This window comes from Carassius carassius, chromosome 1 (assembly GCF_963082965.1).
Source record: "Carassius carassius chromosome 1, fCarCar2.1, whole genome shotgun sequence".
Classification (NCBI taxonomy): domain Eukaryota; kingdom Metazoa; phylum Chordata; class Actinopteri; order Cypriniformes; family Cyprinidae; genus Carassius; species Carassius carassius.
Genome location: NC_081755.1, coordinates 5529761 through 5543214, shown reverse-complemented (window position 1 = coordinate 5543214; position 13454 = coordinate 5529761). Strand labels below are relative to the sequence as shown.

At 38.2% G+C, this 13454-nt stretch overlaps 1 pseudogene; it reads right to left on the bottom strand.

Annotated features, from left to right (window-relative positions):
- Positions 1-7616: 7616 nt before the first annotated feature.
- Positions 7617-12089, bottom strand: LOC132153819 (uncharacterized; annotated as a pseudogene).
- Positions 12090-13454: the final 1365 nt, after the last annotated feature.

The window sequence follows — 13454 nt, the reverse complement described above, 5'->3', positions numbered from 1 at the left end:
AGGTAACTGTTACTTAACACAATCCTAAAATTGTATTAAATACTTATTAGTTAATACATCATCCTTAGTAGTTAACAGTAGTGAGTTAAGTGTTAATGAAAGATCATCTGTTAGTTCTTCAATAATTCCTTATTAGTTATGAAGTAAGTAAGAAACAGTATTCTAAAGTGTTACCGTTATCTGCAGTGTTTACGGTCTTTTAGGGCAGTATAAGCGATATATTTAAACCGTTTAGCAGGGTGTGTCTGCTGCGCACTGACGACACAGGTAATGGTCCAACACAAAATATAGCTTTTTTCTTTATGAACATAATTATTCAGGAATTATTAAACATTACATTTGCATTTATTCATTTAGCAGACGCTTTTATCCAAAGCGACTTACAAATGAGGACAGTGGAAGCAATCCAAAACAACAAAAAGAACAATGATATATAAGTGCTATAACAAGTCTCAGTTAGCTTAACACAGTACACGTAGCATGGGCTTTAAAATAATATAGTAAATAAAAACAAAACGGATAGAATAATAAAAAGAATAGAGCAAGCTAGTGTTAGAGGTCTTTGCACACACACACACACACACACACACACATACACATATATATACATATATATTGTGACACGTGTCTTTCCCTTTGCCCGCAGAGAGCAGCGTGTGACCGCCAGCCCCAACACCCACAGAAGAGCACAGACCCACAATGCACCAGCGCACCATTAAGCCAAGGCGCCGAGCACCAAACCGCCTCACAGCAACGCCTTCCACCACCCCTTTTTGTCAATAAAATCCACCCTTCGGGGAACTTACTTTCATCCTCGAGTCGTGTCCTACTTCACCCCGCCACAATATACACACACACACACACAATTGCATAATAAATGAAAAGAAATTAGAATACAAAAAAGATTAGAAAGGTAGTATGACTATTTTTTAAGAATTGAAGTAGAATAGTAAGTGTTAAAGTTAGAGGGTTAAATAAAGATGGAAGAGATTGGTTTTAAGCCTATTCTTGAAGATGGTTAAGGACCCAGCTGCTCGGATTGAGTTGGGGAGGTCTTTCCACCAGGAGGGAACATTTAATTTAAAAGTCCGTAAAAGTGACTTTGTGCTTCTTTGGGATGGCACAATCAAGCGACGTTCACTTGCAGAACGCAAGCTTCTAGAGGGCACATAAGTCTGAAGTAACAAATTTAGGTAAATGGGTGCAGAGCCAGTGGTAGTTTTGTAGGCAAACATCAATGCCTTGAATTTTATACGAGCAGCTATTGGACGCCAGTGCAAATTGATAAACAGAGGTGTGACGTGTATTCTTTTTGGCTCATTAAAAATTTATCTTGCTGCCGCGTTCTGAATTAATTGTAAAGGTTTGATAGAATTGGCTGGAAGACCTGCCAAGAGGGCATTGCAATAGTCCAGCCTGGACAGAACAAGAGCTTAAACAAGGAGTTGTGTAGCATATTCCTAAAGATAGGGCTTGATCTTCTTGATGTTGAATAAAGCAAATCTGCAGGATCGGACAGTTTTAGCAATGTGGTCTGAGAAAGTCAGCTGATCATCAATCATAACTCAAAGGCTTCTAGCTGTTTTTGAAGGAGTTATGGTTGATGTGCCTAACTTGATGGTGAAATTGTGATAAAACGATGGGTTTGCTGGAATCACAAGCAGTTCTGTCTTGGCAAGGTTGAGTTGAAGGTGATGGTCCTTCATCCAGCAAAAAATGTCTGTTAGACAAGCTGAGATGCGAATAGCTACTGTCGGATCATCAGGATGGAATGATAGGTAGAGCTGAGTGTCATCAGCATAGCAGTGGTATGAAAAGCCATGTTTCTGAATGACAGAACCTAATGATGTCATGTAGAAGCAGACAAATTAAAGAGTCGATCAGGACTGTGGTTGAAACACAAGCAGAATTCCTCAGAAAGGCAACAGGAGGTCATAAATCATTCCTAGTGCCAGAGTCAGAAGCAAGATAACCAACCAACCAACTCATTCACAGAACAGCTTTCAACATTAACACCACTAATACCATTAACAATTATTGACAATTTCAATTCGGAGAAGAGATTGTCAAATTTGGGTCAAGTAATCAAGATGCAATGTCGGCCAGCACATGTAAACCCATGAGAGTAATAAACAAGATCCTTGGATAGACTTCCCCCCACGTAGCAGAACCAGACTAAAATTCCTAAGGGGACCTTTTAACCTCTGATCCCCACAGAACATCTTTTGTCAGAGAATGGCACAAGAACTGTCTTTTAATGAACTCAAAAAGACTTATAAATTAATATCAGTCCATTGCTTAACTCCATATTCATTTATATGTAACCCACACATTTGACTATCATGTTTATAATCACTTATTGTGTATATATTTTAATAACTATGGGATAGCTTAAGCATTCATATTCATGTTTAGTATGTTTGTGTTTCAATCTGCTTGATTGAGATATTCCTAACCATCAGTTATTTGTCAAATGTATCATATTCTTGTTATAGGAATCATGTCCAAAATTATACCCTGCAAGAGCGGGAAAATTCGGACCATGTCCTTGATAAGATAACATATGGTTTATGATACCCCGAGCCAAGACAATATCTAATTGGTCAAGACAACATGAGGTGTGGCCAACAGGGCAGTTTAAATACTCAGGACACCATCAAAATTTGCTTTTAGTTTGACCCAGTACCCCACCCCAGTAGTTTGATGTTGTGACACCTCACCTCTCCAAGATACTTTGAAGGACCTATCTGATAGGTAAGACTCAAACCACTGAAGTGTGGTTCCTGAGATGCCATTTGCCAGTAGGGTTGATATGAGGATCTGGTGGTTAACCGTGTCAAAAGCAGCGGACAGATCAAGCAGGATAAGTACTGAAGATTTGGATTCCGCTCTTGCGAGTCTCAGAGCTTCAACAACTGAGAGCAAGGCTGTCTCAGTTGAATCTCCACTTCTGAAGCCAGATTGGTTGCTGTCAAGGAGGTTGTTGTGTGTGAGAAATGTAGAGACTTGGTTGAACACAGCTCGTTCAAGTGTTTTTGCAATGAAAGGAAGAAGGGAGACTGGTCTGTAGTTCTCTAAAAGAGATGGGTTGAGGGTGGGTTTCTTAAATAGTGGAGTTATACGAGCCTGTCTAAATGATGAGGGAAAAACACCAGTGTGGAGAAATGTGTTGATGATGTGAGTGAGTACAGGTACAACTGCAGGAGAAATGGCTTGAAGGAGATGAGATTAGAAAGGATGAGTTTTGAGACTTCTGCCTCAGAGAGTGAAGAGAAGGATGAAAATGAGTGTATGTTTGCAGGTGATATGAGCTTGACTGATTGTGGTGTGGAAAATTGTGCACTGATGTGTTTAATTTTATTAATGAAAAATGTGGCAAAGTTGTCAGCTATTAGAAATGAAGCAGGAGGGGGAGGAGGAGGACAAATAAGTGAGGAAAATGTTTTAAAAAGCATGCAAGAGTTAGACGAATTGTTAATTTTATTATGGTAGTATATCATCCAAAGATGCAAACAGTTTAGGGGAAGGAAGTGAAGATGAAGATGAAACCATTGCAGATAGCTGGGAGGGTGAAAATGTGCGTAGGTTACGTCGAAAGATGACATGTGGAGGGGTAAGTGAAGTGTCAGGGACCATGTTGAGGTTAAGAGTGAAGAGGAAGTGATCCGACGTGTGCAGTGGAGTAACCAGAACATGATCAGTAGAGCAGTGTCGTGTATAAATAAGGTCCAGTTGGTTGCCCGATTTGTGAGTAGCAGTAGTTGACACTCGGTTGAGATCAAAAGAGGCAAGCAGAGTGTGGAAATCAGCATACAGAGGTTTATCTAGATGGATGTTGAAATCTCCAAGCATAACTAGGAAAGTACCATCCTCAGGAAATGTTGAGAGCAACACATCTAATTCATCCAAAAAGTTACCTACGTCGTAGAAGAGTCCGGGTGCTAACCTGGCCTGCCTGCAGTCCAGATCTTTCACCTATAGAGAACATTTGGCACATCATTAAACAAAAAATACGTCAAAGATGACCAAGAACTCTTCAGCAGCTGGAAATCAAGAAAGCAGGAAGGCAAGAATGGGACCAAATTCCAACAGCAAAACTCCAGCAACTCATAGCCTCAATGTCCAGACGTCTTCAAACTGTTTTGAAAAGAAAAGGAGATGCTACACCATGGTTAACATGCCCCGTCCCAACTATTTTGAGACCTGTAGCAGAAATCAAAATTGAAATGAGCTCATTTTGTGCATAAAAGTGTAAAATTTCTCAGTTTAAACATTTGCTATGTTATCTATGTTCTATTGTGAATAAAATATTGGCTCATGTGATTTGAAAGTCTTTTAGTTTTCATTTTATTAAAATTTAAAAAACGTCCCAACTTTTCCGGAATTCGGGTTGTATATATGTTGAGGTTGTGTTTATCATGTTCATGATGTTCGTTACTGTAATGAACGTAGCTTTTTAATATGGCGGCGCGTCGTCTTCGCTTTAATGATGTCATGAGCAATCCAGTTCTATATTATAGATCAGTGATTTCAGCCCATGTAAGTGATGTCACAGATTGACCCCACAGCGCAAACTTTTGTGTTAAAGTAATTAGCTTATAGTTATTTCCATTTATCTACTGACAAAGTACCAGCAAAACATTTACAAAACTATCGGTTCATCTACACATAAAATGTGACACAAAAAATATTGCTGTCTTCTTTAAAAAATAATTATATTATAACCCTATTCTGGATTTAATTCAACTTATATCGATGATAAAAACAGGATTGATAAGTAGCCTATAAATCGGAGGATGAGAAAATCAGTAAAAGCCAGTTTTATCAGGGTTGTGGTAATACTTTAATTAAAAAAAAAAGTTCAAAGTAAGTTTTTATTCAGATAACAAAGACTAGACCCCTCAATATCCTTTAAACATTTCCCAATCAAACAGCAAGAACGAAAGAGAACAGGCACCTTTGTTTATATTCATGTGTGCAGAACATTATCTGTATTCTTTATATTTAAAAACGTGAAGACAATAAACACACGATTGCGAAAATATAGGGTTTATGTGTTTTTCAAGTTAATTATCTCGAGATAATAAAAAAACTTTATAAATAATGCAGTACTGATTGATATATCATTTAGTAGCATATAGAAACTATACATTTCCTGTCTTATTCTGTGATAAAAATGGAGAAAAGGTGCTTGTATTATCCTTTACAGTATAAACCGACATTAGGAAAATATTTAATATATTACAGCCCCTTGCTGCAGCAAACCTTACTTCCACAGGCTACCAACAGCAATATAAACAACAGCCGGTAATGCTCTCTTCAGGCCATCGTAAAATCATAATAATTTTACAATAAAAAGCTCAAACTTTCATTAATAAGAGCTATACCTTTAATAAGGCCTACCTTTAATAGTTAGCCTCTATAGCTAACTTAGTTAACAGTTGTGATGGTAACTGTCGTTATGAAGACACTAAACCATTCCTGTAAAGTAAAGATTCATCTGACTCGTGTCAATTACATGTAAGAAAGTGTCAAGAAGAGTTGTATGTATTATATGTGTAATTTTAGGGACTAAACTTACCTGAAAGCAGAGAACAAAGAAGAGAGACAGACTACTTGTCAGCTGAGTGAGTTGACGCCCCGATTCCATGGTAACTCCATCCGCTACAGTTTAATTGTGTTCTTGATTGAATGCTCATCGCGCGCGCCCATTGAAACACATCAATGTTAAGCATTTATATAAATAGGACATACGAGTTAAATAAAATGTCCCGCAACTTCATTCATTGTTGCTGATATAGCCTACGAATGAATAAAAACATTTCTCATATTAAACTTGATCTAATAAAGTCCTCATTTTTTTACATAATGTAATAGATATAGTAGCTGACTATAATGTGCAAGCTTATTCTTAAATTATTCACTCGGTTTACTGATGTATGTTTAAATCTCGAACCCATTTCGGTTATTTTTTATCATCGAGGTGTTAAACATATGCCTACCAGTGACAATCCCGAATAGTTGTAAATCAGATCATGCTTACCATTTGCGATCATCAATAATACTGACATCAAAATCGGTAAGTGCATCTTCAAATGTGTGGAATCAAACAAAACGATCATGTCTTTCAATTATAAATAATGGCAGTCATAGATAGTAATAACGGTACGTGAAAATTCGCCCCAAATCATTCCTATCAGTTTCGCTTTTACTTTCACTTTTGAATTGTAAAGGATGGGTCGATGTCACAGCGCTAGCTAGAGGCGGCAACTTCAAACCAGCACAGATATTCGGCTACAAAAGGAGCTTAAAATATCATCTTATTGTGAGTTGGTTGATAGAATCGACGTAATTCAGGCTCCAATTTGACATTTTATCGCATACCTGCTGCTACTATCAAGACAAAAAAAAAAAGACGACAGCTGTGGTTAAACGCGATAAAACGAGTGGACTGGACAGAAACAATCATAAAAATGTTCGTGTTTGCAGATCACACTTCTTATCAGAAAATAATAAATAAAGCATTGCATTTTTTTGTTATGGATTATGGTTTATTACTCGTCTAAATATTTCTTATGCACCTCACGACTATCTCGTGTTATGAAGTCATTTCAGTGTTGTTATGTTTGTTAGTCGAGGTAGATCCTTTTTCTTCTAAATTATTCAACTAAAATTATCCCCATAACAGGTGCACACAATGGTTCTTACCTCTGGAACTCCGTCGAACGATCAAAGGACCTGGCTTCTTCCCCAACGCCACACCCGCTCAGCTGGGATGAGCCTCTTAAGGGTGAAGAATGAATGTCCAATTAAACAGTTATGTTATCTATACTCACTTAAAAATGTTGGGTTAAAAATAACCCAACTGTGGATTGGTATAGCACCTTCCCAACTGTGGGTTATTTTAACCCAATGCATTGGGTTAAATACCAGTTGGGTTAAAATAACCCAACAGTTGGGTAAATGTTTATTTTATTTTATTTATGACATTTTTTATAATAAATAAAATAGACATTGTTTTCAAATATATTTTTTTTATTGGAGTATAAACACAATAAATGTTTTAACATGTTTTAAGTATTAAATTATGATTTTAATAAATATACACGTGTAAATAGAACAAACAATTATGTGCAAATATTAAAATATGCATATTAAATTTAAAACATGCGTGCACATACAGTACATAAATCAAAAACATACACAGATGTGCCACCACAATAAAAATAAATAAACATACTTGTTAAAAAAGCTATACTGTTCATAAATTAAAAACATACACAGATGTGCCACAATGAAAATAAATAAACAAAAACATACTTATTAAAAAATGCTATCTACATAGATTAAAAACGTACATTTAAAACATGCATGCACATACAGTACATAAATCAAAAACATACACAGATGTGCCACAATAAAAATAAATAAACATACTTATTAAAAAAGGCTATTATCTAAATAAATTAAAAACATAACATAGATGTGCCTACACAAAAAAATACCTGTACATACAGTACAAAAATGTAATAAAAAATAACCATGCTTATTAAAAAAGGCTATACTGTACACTTTATGCATTGTAAACACCTTAATATGGTGTTTGGCTACTAGACTTACTGATGATCAGTAACATTGAAAACAAAGCTTTTAAGGAGGTTGCAATGTGTTGAAGGAACTCCTCCAGAAATATTATAGACAGCATGCTGTAAAAACTCCCAAATGGGAGCAGAAGGCTTTGGGTAGTTAATGTCATAGATGTAGAATATTTTGAAGCATACATCCACTGCTTGAAGTAAGGTCTCTTTTTCAACTGCCTCCCCGTTGAAAATGATGAAAACTTGGGAGGAGTTCTCTTTGTCTCCGAGGACCAAGATGTGTGGATCCTGGCTTGTCTCACTAATTAGGTAATCCACCATATTAGTTTCAACCTTAAAAGATAAACATACATTAGTTGGCATATATAGTGACGAACATTCCATGGATACAATACATTTATTTACAAATGAATCGCAGAAAAATTCAGCAGCGTTTACTGTGTAAAAGTAACACTGAAGCAGTATTGTAGTTAAAGGGTTAGTTCACCCATAAATAAAATTGAGGGTGAGGAATTAATGATTTTTGGGTGAACTAACCCTATAAGTAGGTTAACTCATGGTTAGTCATGACACCTGTGGATAACCAGAATCACTGAAGTAAAGGGTAATACAGAGCAATGCAATTTAATGGGCCTATTTGGATTTTAAGTAATTACGTATAGTGTATATTATTAACATAAGCTGTTTGTGCACGTAAACTATTTGTAAAGTTACAAAGTATAAAGTCCATGTCAAAGGACTTTCTATTTAACAGAAAACACTGTTCCTGAACCGCCTGCAACACAACATTTATGGTCCTGTCATTAGTGTGACTTTACTATGTTACTATGTCACATATTCTGTGCACCTGCCAGCAAACAGCTCAGACCTCAGAGGGTTAACTTACTGGTTTAATGTCAATGAAGCTGCGCTTTATTTCAGCATAAGTTGGACGGACCATTTTCCCATCTGTGCGGTATGGCGATGATGGCAGAACAGCAGGAAGGGTTTTAAAGGTAACTTCACCACGAACATCTTGAACGACAAGTTTACAGAAAGAATGCTTACAGTTTTCAAAAACCAATGGATCAAATCAAGTCTCACCCTACTTTTTTCTTGTTTAAATAATTACAGTATTCCTGAAGAAATGTACCTTTTTTATTAGTGCTTACCATAGATATTTAGATATTAAAAGTAATTTTGGAAATTTCATAAAGTGATATGAAACTATAATTTGGTCAACAGATCTGAAACTACATGTGCAGAGACTAGAAATGGTATACTTTATGTGATTTTAATAGGATGTCCTACCATTTGACAATGTTTCCAGACTTTCAAGAAGGACATCAGCAGCCCTGGGTTCTTTTCTTGCAAAAAGTAAAATCCGGTCAGTGAAGACAGGAACCCAAAACTCATAAAGGCGGTTTGCATTGTCAGGGAATAAAACTCCAAAGTCCTGTGATATCTAAACAAAAACAAAACATTTAAATTGAAGCATTTTACTTTTCTAAATAATGTAGGATTTCTACTACAGGCCAAGACAACCCTTCAGTAAATTCCCTAAAATGCATATAATTATACTCACCATTCCAGGAAAATCATAAAGTCTGGGATATTCTCTGTTTATTTCCTCAACAGTTTTTGCACCAGAGGATCGAATCCACGCAGCCGATTGAGGTGCTGTACGTATCATTAACTCCTCGACTTGGCTGTGAGGGCTTCTGTTGTTCTTTAGCCACTCAGTCATTGTGTGAAGTTCAGTCAAAGATGACTCAGAATCTACAGCAGATAAAACACACTAAAATTAGGGAAAACATCTAAAAAAAACTTGAGTGATAATAATCTATCTTAGTGTTTCCCAAACCTGGTTCTGGGGTACCCCTAGCAGTGCAAATGGTTTCTCTCTCTTATCAAAAACACCCGATTCAAATGATCAGCTTTTTAGGCACACACCAATTAAATTAATAATTTACAAAAAAAAAAAATTAAATCATGTTTATCATTTACTAACCTAAAATAACAGTTCTGGCCCTTGTTTATGATTGACAGAACCATGTTGAAAGTTGTTGTAAACATATAGGCAAGTAATTTAGGAAGCTAAAATTTAGGATGTAAATTACTGAATTTGCTTATTTGAGTAATCCATCCCATTCAAGCACGTGTAGCCATAAGAGCATTGCTTCAGTTCTGAGGATTTTATTAGATAATCATCAAGTGTTCTAAAATAGAAGCAAATAAAGTGAGAGACTATACATGTAATATAGGCCTACATTTATGTAATTTTAATGCTCTGGTCTTTGCAGATATTTAAAGATGGCCATCTTTAAGCATGACTCTTTGGACTTATATGAAATGATAACACTTGCGTATGAATCAGCTGTCCTCAGCATCATCGAGCAGTCCTTCTTGCTGAGCCCTGTACTGGCTACTTGTCCAGTTGCAAGTAAAAATCTCACTCACTTGTTCCTTCAAAAATGCACTTGATTCGGACAATCATGACACATCCCTAGTTCTTACCTGGCAGTGGAAAACTTGGTCGGGAAGAGGAATTCTGTGATGGCTGTGCTGTCTCTGACTGTGTGGGGCTCTAAGACGTTTCCTCACATTGCGTAGTCTTTCTTCCAGGTAACCTGTTGCAGGGTGACGATAACGACCAGGTGTATACCATGACTCCTGCAGCAAAGAAATATAAATAAATCACATAAATCAAAAAAGTGGGGACTGATACTCTTTATCAGCTCTCAATTATCTTCTGATCAGAATCAGCACAACTTACATATCCATGTCCCTCATTGTTCTTCAGGCAAGGAAACTGGGCAGTTAGTGCCAAAGCCATCTCCTTTTTGATCTCAGCTGATGGGCTTTACAAATAAACAATAATTTAAATACGCTAGTTTATTTATTTAAATGTATTGGTCAAGTGATTTTAATTGTACTCACGTTTCCCCAAAACTTTCCATCAAATGAGAAACCAATAACCGCACCATCTGACGTCGCTCCTTGAGGCTTAGGTGCCCGTCTCGGTCTAAGGATGTTATTAATGTTAATCCTCCAGATTTTCTGAGTATTTCTCGTATATCCTGTGAAAAGGAGAATGCATGAACTAAAACATTCCATTCAATTCATTCTTAAAAATATATATCATAAAATAATTGCCAAAAACTCAAGTTCGGGTGTATTAAAAGACATGTTATTACAAAGGTTGAGTTGCTTGTTGTTCTTGTCTGGCAGCTTTCCACTATTGTCTGAGTTGGGGTTATTGGGTTTATCCTTATAGGTGACTGATTGTGACATGACTGATTGTTAACAGGGCTTTGACCCAAAGACTGTAAAAAAAAAAAAATAGAGGTAAATATCAGATGGTATCAGCAAGTATCCTTTACCTGACAATTAACTTTTACCTGTATTGAAGATTCTATGGGTGCAGCTATGCAGAATTGGTCTCACCCTTTCTAATTCCCATACATGTGTATTTAAAGAAAAGAAAAGACCATAAAAAAAATAAAAAACCCTCATTTAAAGTGCATGGAACACTTAAAAACGGCGATAACGTAGAGGAATATAGTAATGGTCATCATCACAGTCAAATGACCTGACTGCGTGTAATGGGTGAAAATCAAACAGTTCACTGACACTAAGTGCTTCCAAAACTTGGTCAGGAACAACAACATAGGCAAAGTAATGATGACTGAAACAAACTGTTGTCCATCTCTGAACTATTAGCTTCATTTTCTCATCAAGAGTGACTATTTTCTTAATACACCCAAACTGAGCATCTCCATCTGTATTGCAGGACATGAAAACAGTCATACCTGGCCTATATACAGTGCCATTAACCTTGACCCATGAGGGGATATAAACCTCACTGGAATGAGGAAAATCTTCCAAGCTACCAGTAATATCTTGAACACCCTCGACTGACTTAAGAACGGACTTTTGACCTGAACCAATCTCGATTTCCTTCTTGAACAACCTGCCTGTCATCAGCTGAAAACACAGCATCAGTTGAGCAGCCGAGGAATGTGAACAGCACGAAGTGACCTCAGATGCTTCTTACTCCAAAAGAGGAGGTGGCGTGCAAGTTGCGACATGCAAAGGGAGCACAGACCACTTTGTCGGTAGATGTACGTAAACATCTGTCGCAGTGTTGTCCGTGTGGACTAGTACATGCTTGCCTTGTAAACAACCCTTGAAATGGACCAAAGCAATGTGCACTGCCAGGTACTCAAGGCAGTTCCAGTGCAGTTGGGGTCCCGTCCAAACCCCTGACCCTGCAAACTGTTGTACGTTGCCCCCCAGCTGGTAGTTGAGGCATCCATGTGAACCACAGCATTCTTAAAGACCTGGTCTAGGGGCACTCCTGCCCGGAAAAATACAAGGTCTGACCATGGGGTAAAGGCTTGGTGGCATGCCGGTGTAATCTGGAATTGTTGAGTGTCGGTTTGCCATGCCCACCTCAGGACTCGGCCATGGAGCCAATGATGAAGTAGTCTTATATGAAGCAGTCGGCATAGTTGCCATATGCTCCAGCAGCCTCTGAATTTTTTTCTGTGGGACCACCATTCTGTTCTTGAACGTATTCAAGCATGAGGCATGCTGTCTGTTCGACCCAGTCCAACTACATACCAAGAAAAGAGATTCTCTGCGTCGGGGAAAGTTTGTTGTTTTCTCAGTTAACCAGAAGGCTCTCAATCGAAGGGTTGTGAGTTCGAGTCTCGGGCCGGCAGGAATTGTGGGTGGGGGGGAGTGCATGTACAGTGCTCTCTCCACCCTCAATACCATGGCTTAGGTGCCCTTGAGCAAGGCACTGAACCCCCAACTGCTCCCCGGGCGCCGCAGCATAAATGGCTGCCCACTGCTCCGGGTGTGTGTTCACAGTGTGTGTGTGTGTGTGTGTGTTCACTGCTCTGTGTGTGTGCTCTTCGGATGGGTTAAATGCAGAGAACGAATTCTGAGTATGGGTCACCATACTTGGGTGAATGTCACGTCACTTTCACTTTCATTTCCCTGAAGTCTCATTCATGTTTATTTATATTCTATCTTAGCACAATTTATTTGATTCTAAAAGGCTTTAACCCTCTTGGCGCCACGGTCGAGTTTACTCGACAAGATGCGGCACTGAATAAAACGGCCGATTTTGTCAAATAGGGTGTCAAATTTCATGCAACCTCCCCTGCACCAGATAGCAGACATGTAATACTTCATCTCTGACTCAAAAAAACGTAATGCTCCTATACAAAATCTTCGAGCTAGAGCGCATTGAATCAGTGCGAAAAAAAAGCGGAGCTAGTGTGAGACTGAGCCGTTTTATCTGACCAATATTGTCAACGTCAGCGAGTATTGGCAATAGATTATTATTATTATCATTATTATTATTATCTAATGGCATCAATAAAGCTTCAATAAAGCCGCAATGAGGTGTTGGGACTTCTATTCACGGACACTGATTCTGAAGGGGAATAGCTGCATTCAGAAGATGCCGGTGATACTGAAAGTGAAAGTATAGCCCTTCACCAAGCACAAACGGTGAATCCTTTGCCCAATGTAGATGGTCCTTTGCCAAATGTCAGAGGTGTGAACAATGTTTGCTGGGGTCAGAGTGTACATCGCGTGTTATTGTTGCGGGGACGAGGCGGGAGATTTTTACCGCGCTAGACATGTATATTTGTCTTCTGACCGCGCCTCTCCGCAATCGCGGCGACAGTATTGTAGTGGAGACTTTGTCTAATGCCACTGGGTATGTTAGACGAGGTTGAAGTATTCATAGGACAGTTAGGAGGCAAGGTGGGGAGTCGCAATGACACTGACAGTAGTCCGAGCTGTGCACACTCGGCGCGTGTGCGAGGCAGATCTGGCCGCGCTGCTCGTAGCAGAAGC